Source organism: Poeciliopsis prolifica, unplaced genomic scaffold, assembly GCF_027474105.1.
Source record: "Poeciliopsis prolifica strain line A6 unplaced genomic scaffold, Auburn_PproV2 SCAFFOLD243, whole genome shotgun sequence".
Taxonomy (NCBI): Eukaryota; Metazoa; Chordata; class Actinopteri; order Cyprinodontiformes; family Poeciliidae; genus Poeciliopsis; species Poeciliopsis prolifica.
This window is the reverse complement of record NW_026562618.1, coordinates 47,659-66,236: the sequence shown is the minus strand read 5'-3', so window position 1 is coordinate 66,236 and position 18,578 is coordinate 47,659. Positions and strand designations below refer to the sequence as shown.

The window sequence follows — 18,578 nt, the reverse complement described above, 5'->3', positions numbered from 1 at the left end:
GAGCGCCTCAGTGAAACAGGTGGCAGAGTGAGAATCAACATTAGTGTTTGTCATTTCACTTCAAATCCTGCAGATACGCATGGACAGCCATCAGAAGCAAAGGCAAGGTTAATCACACATAAAAAGATGTGCAAACATTGACTCATAGCAAAGATGTTGCACCCATAACTGTTATTTTTCCAGACATTTGACCAAATATTTGTACTGTTTTCTAGCTTTTATATAGTTGGAAAAACAATTCTCTTTAAGTCTTCTCTAAAAAATAGCACTAAAACATCCTATTGTTTCTCAAATATTCAATTTGGGAAGATTAAAAGTGCAGTATTTAACTTTTATAAAAAAAACTACTATAATAATATGGCAGATAATCTGACTATTTGTAACTTGTAGGCTTGTCAGAATGACAGATTTTGCTGCACAAATAATTGTCTCAGAGGTTATTGCAATAAAGATAATATTGTTATTTTGAGACCATTTTCAAGTAATATAATAGTAATGGCATAATAACGCAAGAACACATTCTCGAAGATCAATAAACTTTAAATTCTAGCTATTATTTAACACTGGAAGACATTTTAAATGTCCTTCAAAAAAAGGGCAAGTTGAGACAAATGCAACACACCAAAAAGTTTTGTCATCTCAGAAAGAGAGCAATAAAAGAAAAACAAGAAATTATCCAAATGGAAATGATTGAAGCCATTCTAATTTATCATGCAATTAATAGATTTTTTTGCTTATTGTGACCGGCCTAATGACTTAATCTTTGTGTATCAGTTGGAGGAGACCAAGATTGAGTTTTCAGCAAAAAAAAAAAGCTTAGAGTGAGTTTTGTACAATCCCAATTCTCACTGTTGAGTACGTTGGAGGACTAGTGAGGCTGTGGGCTTGTAACTTTATTGTTAAAGTGCATGAACTCCTTGAAACATCAGGAGTTTTTAAATAAAAATTATGGCTAGTTTCAGTAAACTACTGGATAATAATCCTGAACATATGATCATAGAAAACAAGTTTCTTTCTTCTGTAGCCATCATGGACTTAGTGATGTAAAAACACACTCTTTTGTCAGGGTTTCAGTCCAAACATTGCTTCAGTCTGGAAAACACTTTTTTTTAAAATTCTATTATTTTTACTGTTGTTACCCAAATAATAGGTAAATATCTTCCTGCTTTTTCATTGCCAGTCTTGGAGAAATATAAGATATCAAACTTGTTTATTTGATTTTACTGTAAATTTAGTGTTTATCAGTTGATGCCACTTTCAAATAGTAGTGTGAGTGTGAATACTTCAATGCATAAAGATTTCCATAATAAGTTCCACTATTCTAGAATTTGTTTATTTTTTCTCCAGAGTTCAGGTTAAAGAAAAGCATTTTATTCTAATCAGGACCTGATTATTTTGTTTCTCTTGATATGAAAATATCCAAGGTGTATTTCTGCCCATATATATGCACCTCCTGATCAAGAAGCCTGCAAAAATCCCATTTTCACTTCAATCATGTAAGATTTTCATTTTCATGACAAATGTTGTTTTGTAATATTTTAAAATAACAAAAAACAGATTGGATTTGTTCTGAATCAAACTCCTGAAGAATTTCTAGCGGCAGCCGATTGCTGGACCTGACGGGTGTGATGTGTGACTAGACTTGATTTTTAATTTTTTTAATCAACGTTGCACATGGCGTATGTCATCCATGTGCATTCTCAGAACTATTTTAAAGGCTGGTACAGTGAGTCACTTCTTCTGCTTGGTACAGTCAGCTGTCCTGCATTCTTGTCACTACCTCCTACAAAGCGGCAAGCAGCCTGTCAGCTAAAAAAAAAATACACAAAAAGAAAAAAGAAAAGTGAGACGGTTATATAAATGGAACACTCAAACTCTTCAAAAGCTGAGGAGTGTGTTGGGACCAGGCAGCGTTTTATCCTGGCATGCTTGTCTGGATCAGGGTCAGCAGGGGAGAGTCAAGTTACAGCGCATGAGTGGTAGATGTGATGGAAACTTTAGCCACTTCATGAGAATTTTATATCCTCGCTGCTATCATCGAGTCCTCAGTCCATGTATTGTCCGTACTTGAGGCACCCACACATTGAATCCCTCGTGCATTTGGAGGAAGGTCTGTGACCTTGTGTACTCTGTCACTCACTTGTTATGCATCATTTCCACCTCTGATTGTTAAGAGTCAGCTTACAAGCAATATGAAGGAGTTCTTTTTGTTGCTGTATGTTCACCTGAGGCCAACGTTACTGCTCAGGACGAGAAGGTCCTCAGAGCATCCTGCATTTAATGGCACTTCTGGTAAAAAAAAAAAAAACTTTAAATCTGCAATGTTTCACTCTAAACCTGTTTGAAAAATTTAATATTTCGTTGAGGTTTAATTTATTGGAGGAAAAAAATGGTCATATTTTAATACCATAGCAACTGTTTTTATATGATAGTAATCATAGTAATTGTTTTGAGAAAATCACTAGTGGTACAGTTAGAAGTACCCAGGTGTGTGCGATCAAGCCCGAAACCTGGGAGTAGTGATGGACTCGGACCTGAACCTTGCGAGCCACATAAAGACAGTTACAAAGTCGACCTTCTATCACCTGAAGAACATCTCCAGGATTAGAGGACTAATGTCTCAGCCAGATCTAGAGAAACTCATTCATGCGTTTATCTTTAGTCGCATTGATTATTGCAACAGTGTCTTCACAGGCCTGTCCAATAAATCAATCAAACAGCTGCAGTTGATCCAGAACGCTGCTGCTCGCGTTCTCACTAAAACCAGGAAGATAGAGACATAACACCAGTTTTAAAGTCCCTCCACTGGCTCCCTGTAGCTCAAAGAATAGATTTCAAAATACTGTTGTTAGTTTATAAATCACTGAACGGTTTAGCACCACAATACATCAATATCTGCTGTTGTTGTATCAACCTTCCAGACCTCTCAGGTCTTCTGGTTCTGGTCTGCTTTGCATCCCCAGAACCAGAACCAAGAGAGGAGAAGCAGCTTTCAGCATCTATGCACCAAAAATTTGCAACAAACTTCCAGAAAACTGTAAAAACAGCAGAAACCCTGACTTCTTTTAAATCGCAATTAAAACACACCTGTTTAGAATTGTTTTTGAAATGTAATATGTAACAATGTATTGTTTATTCCATGATGCATGACTTTGTGTTTATGATGTAAAGCACTTTGAAATGCCTTGCTGAAATGTGCTATACAAATAAAATTTGATTGATTTATTCATTGATATAACTCTGCTAATCCTCTAGTCGTAAAGTTAGTTTTTTTTGTTTAGCGCGTTTGCTAATTTCGATTAGCTTTCACTGTATTCATTTTTATCATTTTAAAGTGCTAAAATTTACATGGCTGTTTTGTAAATTTTTAGTTTAACATAGTTTGACATCTGTGTTGAAGTTTTGGTTATCAACCATTAAGAATTCTTCAAGTAGCGGTTTATATTTACGCTCTTATTTTGAAGTGGTTGAAACCTGTTTATGTCACTTCCTCTCCTTGTGTTCTCTCTCTTAAATTTCTTTAAATCATAAATAAACAGGGATAAATAAAACATAGACAATAAAGAGCAAGATATAAATTACAGAACCTATGAATGTCTTTTAAGAGCAGACATAATTTGAATTCAAATTAGCGCTTTAGCTTCTGCTAAACATAGTGTTAGTGTTGTGCTTTAACAAATTTATCTCTTGCATGTTGTTGAACAACAGGAGTATATAAGTTAGATGTTGATGTTTTTACCCCACTTAATGAATATTTTTAATTTAAAAGGTGGGTTTGTCATTTGGATGTGAGATTATGCTAATATAATGAAAGGATGTTAACCAGGAGCACCATTGCATGTTGAAGCAACGAGTTGAAAGCACATCACAAGAGAAAGTAGGAAGGAAAGAAATATACAAGTTATCTTAGTCTGGTTTTTCCTGCTAACAAGGTGTGATTCCCAGTTATTGTCTTCTTGCTAAATATGTTTTTCTCACCTATTTTTTAATTAACTGTGAATTTCAGGGCTCTGCAGACTCCTACACCAGCCGGCCGTCGGACTCAGACGTGTCCCTGGAGGAGGACCCTGAGGCTCTGAGGAAGGAGGCCGACAGACAGGCTCTTGCCACGCTTGAGAAAGCAAAGGTCAGTCATCAGTAAGACGATGTTTTGGCCCTGGCTGACCTACGTGCCTTGAAATCTGGACAACTCCCAGCATGCTAGTGTCTAATACCTGCTGTTGCTGTTGCTATTCCAGACCAAACCAGTGGCATTTGCTGTGCGCACCAACGTTGGTTACAACCCAGGACCCAACGATGATGTTCCTGTGCAGGGCATGGCCATTTCCTTTGAAGCCAAAGACTTCTTGCACATTAAAGAGGTTTGGACATCGCCTACAGACTCGTTTTACAAGAGAACACAAGGTTGTAACTTCTTTGCAAAGTGTCATAAAATTGTGGTCTTTGTACGTGAATCCTCAAATGCAATCTTAAGGTAAACATTGATGTCAGAGCAGCCTGGATGACACAGAGAAAGGCTTCAGGCTCCTCTGCCACAAAAGCAACTTGCAGTGATGGTGGGTGGAAAGCCAATGAGGTTTTCTGCTTTCTTCATCGCACTGCGCATCCACGCTCCATTGAAACCATGGCAGGCCATGAGTGGGTGTTGGTAGCAAGACAGCCTGCATTTCAGTAAGAAATAGGTCCAAAGCAAAAACAATAAATACAAAAAATACACAAAATTCTCATATTTCATGTTTATATGGTGCACAGCGCTGCTTATAAGTCTCAAGTTACCAATGAGTCATATTTTCTTCATATTTTTCACACAGGGAACCAAACTTTCAAACTTTAAAGTGGTCTTAATGAATAGCTCTTCATGCTTTCTGAAGGGCTTTTGAAGTTTTCTTTACACAAGTTGCTTTTTCACATTTATTAAGCCACTTAACTCAGACCTAATAATCACCTAGGCAGTAAAAAGGACTCCTGAAATTAGCATTTCGTCCATACTTAACATTTTATAAGATAATTGTTCTTTTCATTTTCTCATTTAAATAAAAAAACCTCCACGATTTTACAAAGATAATATAGTATTTGAGCACCTATATGTTCTCAATCATATAATAATTAAGATTTCTCATATTTTTATATAATCACATGCTTCACAAATGGGAAAGTAAAAAGACTGGATTTTAGATGCTCTTAGAGGCAACTGAACCACTTTGGAAGATTGTCAGAATCCTTGGAGATCATATTAAATGACAGCAAAATAAAGTGAAAACAAAGTCACCTTTGATCAGCTGTTTTACTGCTGTATGTGCTGAAAAAGACAAGTATTTTATTGTTGACTTGCCATCCAGAATCACTTGCTGCATTCTTTTTGACTGCGCAGAAGGCTCCACTTCTGCTTTTCAAGGCATTTAGTTGTATGATTGCTTATATGTTTGCAGCTATTTTTACGTTGGCGTTTAGGCCTGTCGTGATACGCAATAAATTGCATGATGAATTAAAACAAGCTCAATAATCTCATTTGCATGATTTATCAATTTTACCTGTTTTTTTTTATTTCTTTTTACCAAAAGGCTTCAATCTGGTGCTTTTTTGAAGGACAATTTTGTTTACACAAACTTCATAATTCATTTTATTTGTTGTTTCTGTTGTTTGTTTATGTATTTTGCATATTTAAAACATTTACCATTTCCAGTGTTAAATATTCATTGGAATTTAAAGTTTATTGATCTCTGAGAATGTGTTCTTGCATTATTATTTTAGTTTGAAACAACAATATTACTGTTTATCACAACAACTTCTGGGACAATTTATTGCCTTGCAAAATTTGTTATTGTGACAGGACTACGTAGAAGTGTAAACATTGAGTGGCTAGCAGCAGTTTATTTGGATTTAAAGTGACAGAGACCCTAAACAACTCAAAATAGGAAAAGTGAGCAGACTAGAATCTTATTATCTAGGAATGATTTTGTGCTAAAAATATAATGAAGATTTTTTTGTATGGTCCACAGATATTCTAACCTGTTCATGGAACTGTAATAGGCCATCTTTAAATTTTGATGGCTATTGTCATGCTTTATCCATCATTGTGTGCTGATATCTCACTGTTTTGCCGTATGTGCAGAAATACAATAACGACTGGTGGATCGGACGCCTGGTGAAGGAGGGCTGTGAGGTGGGCTTCATTCCCAGCCCGGTCAAGCTGGAGAACACCCGCCTGCTGCAGGAGCAGCGGATGAGACAAAATCGGCTCAGCTCCAGGTAACGGCGAAGGGTCCTCTGTGTCTACGCTACCAGCAGCGCAAACAACATCCCAGCTTTTCAAAAAAGGAGTCAAACATGAATCACTCCTGATCCACTAGGCTCAGTAAAACACACCAAAATAGACACTAAGCAAAGCTGTGAGTCACTTTATTACTCTGAACTTCCTCGGTACACACACACACACCGGCTTCTTTTGTTGCCGTCTTTACAGACATTTGTTAGGAATATTTGTGCTTGTTTAGAATATGAATTTAAAGGAGACGTATCATGCAAAATTCACACAGTACACATTTCTGTACTCCCATTTGGGTTTCTGATGCTTTTATAAACAGCCAAGCGCTTACAAAAAAAAACAAACAACAACAACACCGAGCTTGTTTTTGGCAATAAGTTAATGCCTTTTTTTTGTCTAGAAACTGAAATGTTTCAAAACCCTTCAGAATGTAACGTCATAAATCAGACGGCTCTGCCCCTCCCCTGCCAAGCCCAGCTAAGTTTCATGCCATTAGGCTAGCTTGTTTTAAACTTGCTAAAAAAGGCAAGTGGTTTGTTGTTGATTTAACATCCAGAAACTTCATATGAATACTCTTCTTCTGCTTTCCAAAGATGCATAGCTATATAATTATGCATCTTTTTTTTTACTCATTTTCATTTGAAAGTATAAATGTTGAGGTAGGGCAGCAGTTTATTTGAATTTAAAGTTTAAAGTTGCCCTAAAACTGAAACCTTTAATTATCCAAGAATAATGTTACGCAAAAAATGTAATGAACATGTTTTGCATATAGCCCATAAATAATTTCTAACCTGATCAAGGAAACAACTTTAAGACACACCTAACTTTACTTCCTTTTACTTTCTTTTACTTTTACAGTAAATCTGGAGGCAGTTCAAGTCTGGATGTTGCTGTAGGAACCCGCAGGCCTACTCCGCCAGGAACAGGTAAGATCAAACACACAACCTGCTGCGTTTGCAATCCTGAATCAAGGAATAGTAAAATGAGAAGGATGCTTGATTCTTTGGATGAAGGTTTTCATAATCGGCCAGTTATTCAAGCATGACAATGAATCACGGCATGTCTCAGTGGGTTCCTGAGAAAAGTGTAAGAGGTCTTGGGAGGTCACTCATTAGCACTCAGGATGCGACTGAAATAGAGACGAGAACAAGCTACGCTCGTTAGGGCTGTTAAGTATGTCTGGCTTGTGTGAGTCTGCGTCCCTGTGTCTCTGGAGCTGAAACAAAAATAAATCAACACAAACAATCGTTGTTGACTTTAACTGTATTTATCAAATGGAGGTTCATACCTCTATTTTTTTTAATGATCATACAACAAACAACTTCAGGCAAACATTTGATCTAATCCACAAACTTCTGTGTTCATTCTGGCTGGATATGCTAAAAATGCAGCTCCAATTCAAATAAACTTGACAAATGAATATATTCATTTGGATAAACTTAATTCAGCCACTTCTAACTAGTTGAGGTCATTTATCTTTTTGCAGTGTATTTGACTACTCCACTTTGGAGAATTGGAGTGAATTTAGACTGGCTGGCTTATAGTAAAAAAATAATTTAGGGAAGTATAATTTAAGGAACTATTGAGTTAAAACAAGCTCCTATATCTTGCTGAGAAGTTACTTGTAAGTTAGTTTTGTGTACCAAAATATTTGCACTAGAAACTAGACTAAAAATACTTGGTAAAATTTTGTGTTTTTTCAGTGATGCACTCGATTCACTGCAGATTAATTAGATGCAACTTAAACACAACCCAAGCAGGATCGGGTCTCAGGTATTTAAAACTACTGGTGGCATGGAATATTCATCTTAAATGGAGTTACGTACAAACAAAAATGTAAAAAAAATGTTTGCTTTTGGGAAGTAATTTCAGTCGTATTTTGTATAATCATTGCAAACTGGAGAAAGGATGGAAGCATATACCTACACCCTCCTGAAATGATGAAATCTTATAAAGTCTGTCATTTTTGTATGTTAGTTATAAACAGAGAGTTGTTGCATTTCATAATCTACCTCAAGCAAGTGGATTATTTCACATTTCCAGTTTCCTTTGTTTCCAGCATGTTGTATAAATGCAGTACACATCAACATTCAGTTCACAGAGCTTGTCAAATTCCAGGTTGACCCTCAGAAGACCCCCACCACCATGACACCATCGCTTAGCTCGATTTCTTCTCTTCTGTAGTTTACTTTCTCTCAGTTCCTTTCACAGCTCCTCCTGTTTCCCACTTCTTTCACATCGACACTTCAAGTTTAGCTACTTTCACACTGAATTCACCTTCTCTGCTGTTCTCGCTATTACACCTGACATCTGCGGCGTGCTTTGTGGCGAGCAATTGTGTTCTTTTTTCTTTCTTTTTTGTTGAAATCATTTTTTTTATCACAGCTTATGTCTTCTGCCTCCCTCTTGACGCCTCTCAGGTTTTTTTCCTCATTTCCCTTGCTGCGTTTCCATTACAAATGTGCATGAATATTTGTCAACATTCTGCTAATGTAGAAAAGACACAACTCTGTAGTTGTGGTGTTTCCATTAAATAAGAAATGGAATGAAAGTCACATGTGAATAAAAATGATGGATTATGATAAATATCCATAAAGTGGCTTTTTGTAGGCAGCGGTTTCACAGAAAAGACTCGAATTGCAACTTTTTTTTTTTAAAAAGTGCAATGCTGTGAGAGAAAAAAAAAGACCATCATCCTCCTACTACATTTGTCGTCTTCTTCGTAACACCTGGCTGTTGATCATTCGGCTCATGTGATGCAAAAAAAATTGTTTTCATTCCAATTTTGCAAACTACATCAATTTTGATATAGCTGGAAAAAACTACATCATAGCACAAAAACTTTTCCATAAAAAAAAAAAAAAAACATGCTGTTTTTTCAAAAGTCGCGTGTTTCCATTAAGCTCAATTCTATGGTTAACGGAAACGCAGCCAGTGTCTCTCTATTATTTTCTCCTTTTTCTTTGCTTTTCTTCATCCTGCTTTCTCCTCCTTCTCTGTTCGAACTTTCCACTCAAACAATAGCTACCACGGACACATCCACAGCAGCCTTTGACGTTGACCCTCTCGACCTTGATGCCGAGGAGCCCTCTGAGTCCCAGGGTGACCCTCGCTCCCCCAAGGGCATCTCTGGCAGTGTAACTTCCCCCCAGGCCAACGCCCACCGCCTGCCCTTCTTTAAGAAGGTAACACTAAGGAAGACTGGATAGGGACGTCTTGTTGCCTTCCTCCTCCAACATTCCTGAACTTGACCTCCGAGAGGAAACCGGAGTTAACCTCTCTACCTCCACTCCTTGTTTTTCACTAACTGCTTGCACTTTAACCGTCCCGGCTGCTGCTCTGTCTCCCAAATCTGACCCTGTTTGGCCCTAAAAGGCTCCTTCTCAAGGCTGCAATGCTGAGAATGTGTCAACTCTCTAATAATAAAACTTCTCCTCCTCTGTTGTTTCTCTAATCTGAACCTGTTATTAACTAAACATGCTTTTGTGCTTTTTTTTTTGTCTCGTTTTGCTTGTGTGTGGAATGATGCTGTAGGTGGCCCGGCTAAACAGAAACAGAAGTCGGTGAGTGTTTGTTCTTGACACTAACATCTAACTCAGTGGTGTCCAAAGTGTGGACTAGGGGCCATTTGTGGCCCTTCAGCTGAATTTCTGAAATTTGAATAGAAATTTGACCCTTTTTGCAGATCAATCAAGGTGAAATTATTACATAATGTAAAGTACAGCCCAAATTATTATTAAGACTTTTGCTAAAAAGCCGACTTTGCTCAAGAAGATCATAACCACTGAAAAAAAAAAAGAATTCAGACTATAAACATTTCTGTAAAAAAAAACGCATAATTTCTTTTTCTTTTTTTTTTCAGTGACCCTAATCATCTTCTGTAGAACCCAATTAAATGTTTGCTATTCATTTTATTAAACTTGGCTGAATCTGGCATAGTGTTTTGATATAAACCCAAATCCTGTTCTTATTTTGAGAATAAATTTGTTCAATCGAGCCAAAAAAATGAAAAACTAGGCACCTTTCTTTTAATACAGCAAATCTCATTTAAGTTATGGATCTATATCAAATAGCAACCCTTTCCTACAAAAAAAACCAATTGAATGAATAAAATCGGACAACTTAATTTGCTTAATCTCAGCTTTTTTTTTCTTTCTTTTTTATTGCCCTCAAAAAGTTTGGACACCCCTGATCTAACATCTAATCATGCTGTTCATTATGCTCTGCATGTAGCAGCCTTTAGCAGCTATTCAACTGTTTATGCCTCCAAATAATTATTGAGGCAAAAAAAAGAAGAGGAAAATAATTTACGGAGAGGCTTTTAAATCATGTTGACGCCTCTGTCATTTCCCCTGAGTCAGTATCGGGAATCAGCCTGCAGGTGCAGGGCTCGTTAATCAGAGTGCACCTGTAATGCATCCTGACATGCTTTCATTCCCATTTATGATACCTGATGTGAGTGACACTTAGTCTGTGTAATTTCTTCCCATCAAAAGCTTTCATGAGGTTATTTTAGCTGTGAGAGCAATGGGCAGCATTTATGTTTGCTGTCATCGGCGCTCCCTCTGCCCCTGGTAAAGATGTGGATGCAGGAATAACAGATTATGTCATGTGTGCTAAAATTAGAGACACCTCTGCTCTTTACACTTTTATTAACTAAAGGTTGATTTTGTTTCATTTGATCAATCATTTCAGACCCCTCCGGCTAAAAATTTGTTGGGTATTTTTTTTGTTTGCTTTGGAAATTATAGAAAAAAAATTGGCTCAAATAAAATCTAATTTGCCAAAATGCTTTAAAAATACAGAGCTTGAAATATTTGATACAATCCATTTTATAAATATATGTGCATAATTAGAAAACATAAAAAATATAAAAAAATAAGATGACAAGAATATAGTCATAGTATTACAAAAAAGTGATAATATTCTTAGAATAAATTGTATGACAATAAAGGTGAATAATATAAGAATGAAGTCATTGTTCATAGTATAAAGTTATTATATTATGACTTTATTCTTAATTTTTATTTTCTTAGCATGACCCTAATATTCTGTCATAATTTTAGGTTTTTCCATTTACTATTATTTTATTATTATTACTATTATTATTATTATTGTTATTGAAATAACAACAAAAAAATCTGAACAGTATATAGCAGTTGGGGGTAGTTTACATCAAATAAAGTTTAAATTGGGATACAAATTATTTCTTGAGTGTCATCATAGTTTTAATTAAAATCTCCCAGCGTTCATGGATACAAACAACAGAAACAAGCCCACAGCACCACAGATCCTCCACTTTACTTAACAATGGTAATGAGATAATTTTCCAATTAATTTCTTATGCTATTTGAGTGTTTGTTCCTGTGAAAAAGCGTCATTGAGTAAAGTCCCAGACACATTTATGAATCTGGACTGTAATAAAGAAAACTCAAAGCTAATTAAGCAGAGTAATGAGAAGCTTGAATTGGTATAGGCCTTCTTCCCAAATTATATTTATTTTTTAATTCATGTATGATATAAGCTATCAATCGAGCTAAAGCTCTAAATTGTGTGCTTTCTTGCTTTAGTCATGATCAACCAGTGGAGCTGATGTTTTCAGCTTTACCCTCTTTCTTGGCACGAACCATTTGGACATTTTTGCACCATGTATTTTTGGCTGGTGAAAAGAAATGAGGTGAAACGATCTTCCGTTGTTCAGGTTTATGTAATGTTTGAACAGGTCGGTCTAGTGCTTTCTGATGCCTGAAGTGCAGCACAAAGAGGAGTGGGCATGCTTATTATAAAAATTCACAAAGGGATATATATTTCATCCGGTTTCATCATTATCAGAGAATACAGGATAGATATTCTGGTTTTACCAAAAATTAAAGATATGAAACACTTGTGAACGCTTGTATAGTTCAGGTCAGACTCTGATCTCATTGAAATGTGTGGATATATAGATATACATAAGCTATATAGATATAGATATTGTTTTATAATGCAAAATTCACATTTTGCAGGTTTCATACTTCCATTTTTGTCTCTACTTCTTCTTAAAATATTCCAACCACTTAAAAAAAAACACTCAGCTGTGGATTTGCAGCCATTTTCACATGTGAGTGTAAATGTTGAGTAGGGGGACCTAAAACAGTTCAAGAAGAATTATTTTGTGTTAAAAATGTAATACACATGTTTTGTATAGGTCAACCTTAACTTAATTTATGCAAGGAAGAATAATAAGCAACCTTAAATGTTTTTTTTTTTGTTTAATAGTAATTAAATAACTTTCTTTTCCAGAGATAAATAAAACATAAGGTTAGACATCAATATGTGAACAGTTCTTAATAGAGAGCTGAATATTTAATGGGGTGACCTAATTTTTTCACATGACTGTAGTAGCAATTAGTAATGTAATATGACTGCTGCAACTGTTCCCATCTATAACAGAAGGAGGGAAGTGTGAAGTTTGACGTCTGTGTTTGGAGTCACGGCGCGGTCACCAGAGCTCTCCTGAAACTCACGCTGCCGTCTGGTTTAATTATGGACGCATTAATTATGGAGCCGAGGAAATAGAGGGCAGCGCTCCGAGTTCAAAAATCAATCCCTCCCTCTGAACACTCAGACACTTAATAAAACAAATGGACTCCATCGTCTGAGACTCGCCATCCATCACTGTGACCTCTCTCATAAGGAGGGGAAGATTTATTTGTGCGCGTGACTCTGTGTTAGCTTTGGTTCTGTCCAATCCTGATGTTCTCTTTCCCTGGGTAAGATGGAGCATGTTCCTCCATATGACGTGGTTCCCTCCATGAGACCCATCATCCTCGTTGGACCCTCACTAAAAGGCTATGAGGTAAAGAAGAAAACAAAGCAATAGCTGCTAATTTAAGCCTAAATTCAGTCCTTTTCTATGTTCTTCATGTCTGATTTTGCTTCCTAGGTGACAGATATGATGCAGAAAGCGCTCTTTGACTTTCTGAAACACAAGTTTGAGGGCAGGTAAGACATGCAAAACCCATTATTAACAATGAGAAACCTCCCTCTGATTTAAGGGTTGAAACGATTAATCAGATTAATAGTGATGACTGAATCATTAAATAATTGTCAACTAATTTAGTAATTGATTAATCATTAACTGAATTCACAAAGAAGCCAACAATATTCAGTAACTAAGCCTGCAAATAATCTGTTAAATGTGCTAATTCTTCATGTGATTAGTCAATTAATTGGATTAATTGTGTTGAAACTATTATTTAAATAATGATCAACTCATTCAAATAATTGATTAATTGTTAACTGGACTCAAAAGAGGCCAACATATTCAGAGCAGTAATAATGCCTGCAGAATAATCTGCAGAATGTAGCAGCATCTGATTAATTGATTAAACAAACTAACAAACTAATCGGAATAATCGTCAAATAATTTACAAATTGGTTCATCATTAACTGAAGTATATAGACTCAATAAAGGCTATTTGTTGGGGGGGGAACATATTCAGAAAGGCAATTAAACCAAAACTGTACGTTATATATAACGCCTTTATATATATATATACAAAGACGTTTATTGACAAAAGTCTTTGTCTGTCAATAAAGTTTACCCAAAACAGCCCAAGTAAAGTCGAAGTTAAGTAGTTTAATTGAAAATAATCAAATTTTCTATTAAAATCTGATGATTTTAATAGAAAAATCATCAGATTTTTATCATATTCTTTTTTGTGTAAAAAGAATATGATTAAGCAATTAATCCTGAGAATAATTGATAGATTAATCGATTGCTAGCGCTACTCAGATCAAACTGGGATGAACTGTTGTTGGGGTTTTTTTCTTTAGGATATCCATTACACGTGTGACAGCAGACATCTCTCTGGCCAAACGCTCAGTCCTCAACAACCCCAGTAAACACACCATCATCGAGCGCTCCAGTACCCGCTCCAGTTTGGGTAAGACTGCTTTTTGATATCAGAGGAGGAAAAAAGTGATTAGGAAAATGTAGGATTTTTTCTCTCAAGGTGAAATGATGCAACATAAAGCAAATATCTTAATATTCCTATCCATTGTGTTTTGTTGCTCAGCATCTTTCACTATCTGTACTTACGTCTGTTTTTATTTATGAAGAACGTTTTTCTTTAAGAAAGGATAAGGACTCCATCTATGATTGGAAATTAAACCCAAATTACCTTTACATAAAAACATATTGGTGCAATTTTGTTTTACTTTTCAGACAACACAGATGGTGGGCTTGTTCAAATTTAAAATATTAACAGATTTAATTCATTATTTCTGTCCACAAATCATTTAAAATCATCCAGTTTTACTTTGATCAGGTCTGAACTTATTGGTTGAAAATTGTGAACATTGATGGGATTGTTCAGGATTTCTGAAGTGTGGGTTATCTTAAATAAGTATAAGGAGTCAATATCTGACACCGTATCATGTCGTCTGCAGGCTGGATTCTCTTCAGCCTGTTTGAAAAATTTCAGTGTGGTTTCCAGTTTTTATTGGACATATACACTGGGATGTCACTATTAGGACTGCAGGGTAAATTTAATTCAGCAGTCAGACTTCATGGCTCCTGCCTCCATTTGCATGCCGCTGTTGCAGACTGGCTATTTGATCGGCCTACAGAAAAAAGGTGCAATGCTGTGCAAAGTTTTCTGCTGAATTTCACCAGATTTATGGTTAGTGAGAGATATCAACATTTGCTTAAAAAAATTTTTTAAATCTATTCACCTATAATCCTCATTTGTGTCTGAATGTAGACATGATTGGAGCTGCTGCCGTGTGATTGGCTGAATCTTAATTTGTGTTAACGAGCAATTCAATAAAATCAGAGGTATTTAATAAAGTGGGCGGTTATTGTAGTTAATCAAAATAATCTCAAACCTAAGTTATAATGATGATGGCTATAATTATGTAGTAACCAGAAAATAGCAACAGCTTAGTTTGTTGTAGTTGTCATTTATGAAAACACTATTTTATGAACCTTTAAACCATGATAACCTAATTCATTGTTAATATTTTTACACAAGAAATACAGGAAAAGAGGAGTGTATCATCGGCGAGTCATAAATAGAGATTATTGTTAAATGTGTACATTTTCAAAGCTTTAATTTTATCTTTTACACCCAGTTTTGGTTGCATTTATTTATTTTTTCAAACAAATTTGATTAAGATCTATTGTGTGTAGCTTTAATACAAGACCAGTAAAAACCTGATCAGTGCATCTGTTGTCACAATTTAACTATTTAGAATTTGATTTTTTACACAAAAAAGAATACGATAAATAAAATTAACACTTTAGGAATACTGTGGGATGAGAGAAGCTTAAAAAATGCAAATGTCTTGAGATGCGTAGGGAAATGCTCTTTGGTACTTCTGTACAGATTTTCATCACCCAAAATCAAGGTGAGCGAAAAAAAAAAAAAAAAAAGCTAATTTTTTTCAGGGAACGTTTTCCATCCTGTTTGATGTGACACAGACCAGAACTTCCTGTGTGTAGATGCAGTTAGACGGTAGAAATGAGCAGAGCATGGACTTCAAGCATCACTGTTTGTCATCTAAAGACCTAGAAGCTTTTATTCCAGCTCTGACTGAGTCTGATCCAGCATCCTCTCTCTTTTCATCCTGTCTTTTCTGCCCTTCGCCCATCCTCCTCTCCCACCGCCCATCATCTCCTCCTGCTCTGTCTTTTTGATTCAGACGTACTGGGTACGTATGCTCCCCTCAACAAAACAATGAAGCCTCTCTCCCTCTGCCTTTTTTTTCTCCTAACTATATTCATAATATGCTTATATTCATCTTCGCCTGTCTGCCTGTCTGCTTGCCTGTCAGTTTCTCTGTTCCTCATACTTTTTTGTGACAGCCTGTAGTCAGGGGAAGAATTGCAAAACCCAAGCAGGAAGAGACCAGCAGAAGCAGAAGGAAGCTATAAAAAGGCGCGCCTAACCTTAAGTTTTGACCCGTAATTCTACCACTATTTTATATGTCTGCAATCACACCACTGGATCTTCCTTTATTAACTCATGGTGGGGGAGTAGGTTTATCTCAGCAGTCAAATGTATGAAATCACAGTCTTTGTTGAAGTTAATGAAAGCTTCGCCTGCTCTTTCTATATACGAGCTAAAGTTCAGACTTCTTATCAACATGCAGAGACCTTGTTTGGCCTCAAGCTGTAGTTTTCCATCATTCAGCCACTGTAATGTGTGGACGCAGCATCGCTTTGCCTCTTTGTTATCTCCCTCTGCCACTAGGTTTGCAGCAACCTGACTTTCGACCAAGCAGGCGAGGAGTTTATTCAGGTTTTCGGTTCAACAGGCCATTTAAGAAGCAGTGCTGAGTTCTGTGAGGGTGTTTTCACACCGATAGTCCGATAGAGTCAGTTTGTTTGGGGGCCAAAATTACCACATTTGTTACATTTCTTTCAGGTGCGTTTCACTTTCTCATTGCACTGTGTCAAAAGAACCAAACCGTTTGAAAAAAACTTGCCCCTCTCGTCTGTGGTGGCACTGCACCAAAAACTACTCAAGAAAACGACACAAAAACCTCTGAAAAAAGACACTATCTGTCAAACTGAAGGTCCAGGGCCCAAATCTGGGTCCAATAGACTCCAAATTATATCACCAAATCCCTGCAGCCTTTCACAAATTCACAAAATTTACACAAAATCATCAGATCCCCACATTCCTTCTGATTCTGCTACAAATTCTTCTCATAATTTGTCAAAAATATTGAGTACAAATGACTGCTGTCACAGCATTACTTGATGTCAAATTAATATCAAGTTATAATCTGTGATTGACATGGCGAGTGATAAAACGTCACATTTAACATCATACATTAGCACAAATATTGTAAAAATTCCTTGCAAATATTTCTGACTGTGATTTTAATTAGAAATAAAACACAAATATTAATATTTAAACAGTTTTTTAATACATTCTGGCACACCTGTCCTTTTAAGACAAAAATAGAGAAGCGTCAGATTTTAGCAATTGTAGGATTTCTGGCAAAAGACAAACAAGACATTTCTCCTGCTAGTTCCAGACTTACACATTTGCTTTGGTTATACCCAGAATGCCCTGCAGGGTAATTCACTTCCTGCTTTTGGAGCGGTTTCTGGGCCACTTGGCATTCACATATGCATCTGAACCGCAACAAACCCAGATTTAGGTTTTTAGGTGGATCAAAGTTTGCTTTTTTTGGTACGCATCAGAATTCAAACTTTGTAGGCAAACAAACTAGACTTCAATTAAAGTGAACTAAATGCACTCTGTGGAACAAATAAAGCATTGTGGACAAGCTCTCCACAGACTTGAATGGTCCACATGGCAGAATATGTCCTAACAAAATGATGTTTCATGCTTTTATTTTTCTATTCATGTTTCTGTTTTAGTGACATAGTGACAAATTGTGGTCTTACTGCAAGCTCCTCAAAGCATCACAAGCACCTCATTTCTAAGCGCCTCCTTCTATGGCAGCCTTGACTGAGTAGTGATCAAAACAACTTCCAAAAACTCAAGATATCTGAAGGGGGCAAATGAATGAGGATGCTGCAGCGCTCCATTTAGCTTGGCATAAATGGAACTTTAACTGTGGTCCAAACCGATTTACATGCCTGGAAGCTTGTTTTTTTTTTTTTTCCACAAATAATTCAACATGCATGAGTAGTTACTAACATCGCAGTTATGTACTTGTGCACAAGTTATAGAAACTCTGTCTTGTTAAGGAGAAATGCTTCTCTTCAAAGAAAAAACATATCTGTCTTATTTATGATTTTTTTTCTTGTATGTTTTTTGTTGTTTTTTTTTTTTTTTTTTTTTGCTTCCTGGGCTTTCAGCTGAAGTGCAGAGTGAGATTGAACGTATCTTTGAGTTGGCCCGAACCCTCCAGCTTGTTGCGTTGGATGCAGACACCATCAACCATCCCTCTCAGCTGGCCAAGACCTCCCTGGCTCCCATTATTGTTTACATCAAAATAGCCTCACCCAAGGTAAGAGCAGACGTTATTTACAATATTTCATGTTAAGTTTTCATTAGAGCGATCATGCGGAGTGCTTATGATCAACAAGTCTTACTTGCACTAGTGTCATTACCGAGCAACCCTAGTCAAGCTCAACTGAAGCTCCAGCACATTTAATGAGCTGGTTTTTGCGTTTTACAATGGCTGCTAGAAAAGACAAGTGTTTTGTTGTTAACTTACCATTTAGAAACCACTGCTGCATTCTTGTTGGTTGTGCAGGTGGCTCCAGTTCTGCTTTTCAAAGCAGCTCAACATAATCAGGCCTGACCAGACTAAAATCCCATTATCTAAGATGAAATTGACATGT

At 36.4% G+C, this 18,578-nt stretch overlaps 1 pseudogene; it reads left to right on the top strand.

Moving 5' to 3' along the window:
* Positions 1-18,578, top strand: part of LOC129357351 (voltage-dependent L-type calcium channel subunit beta-1-like) — a 39,752-nt pseudogene that overhangs the window by 17,288 nt on the left and 3,886 nt on the right.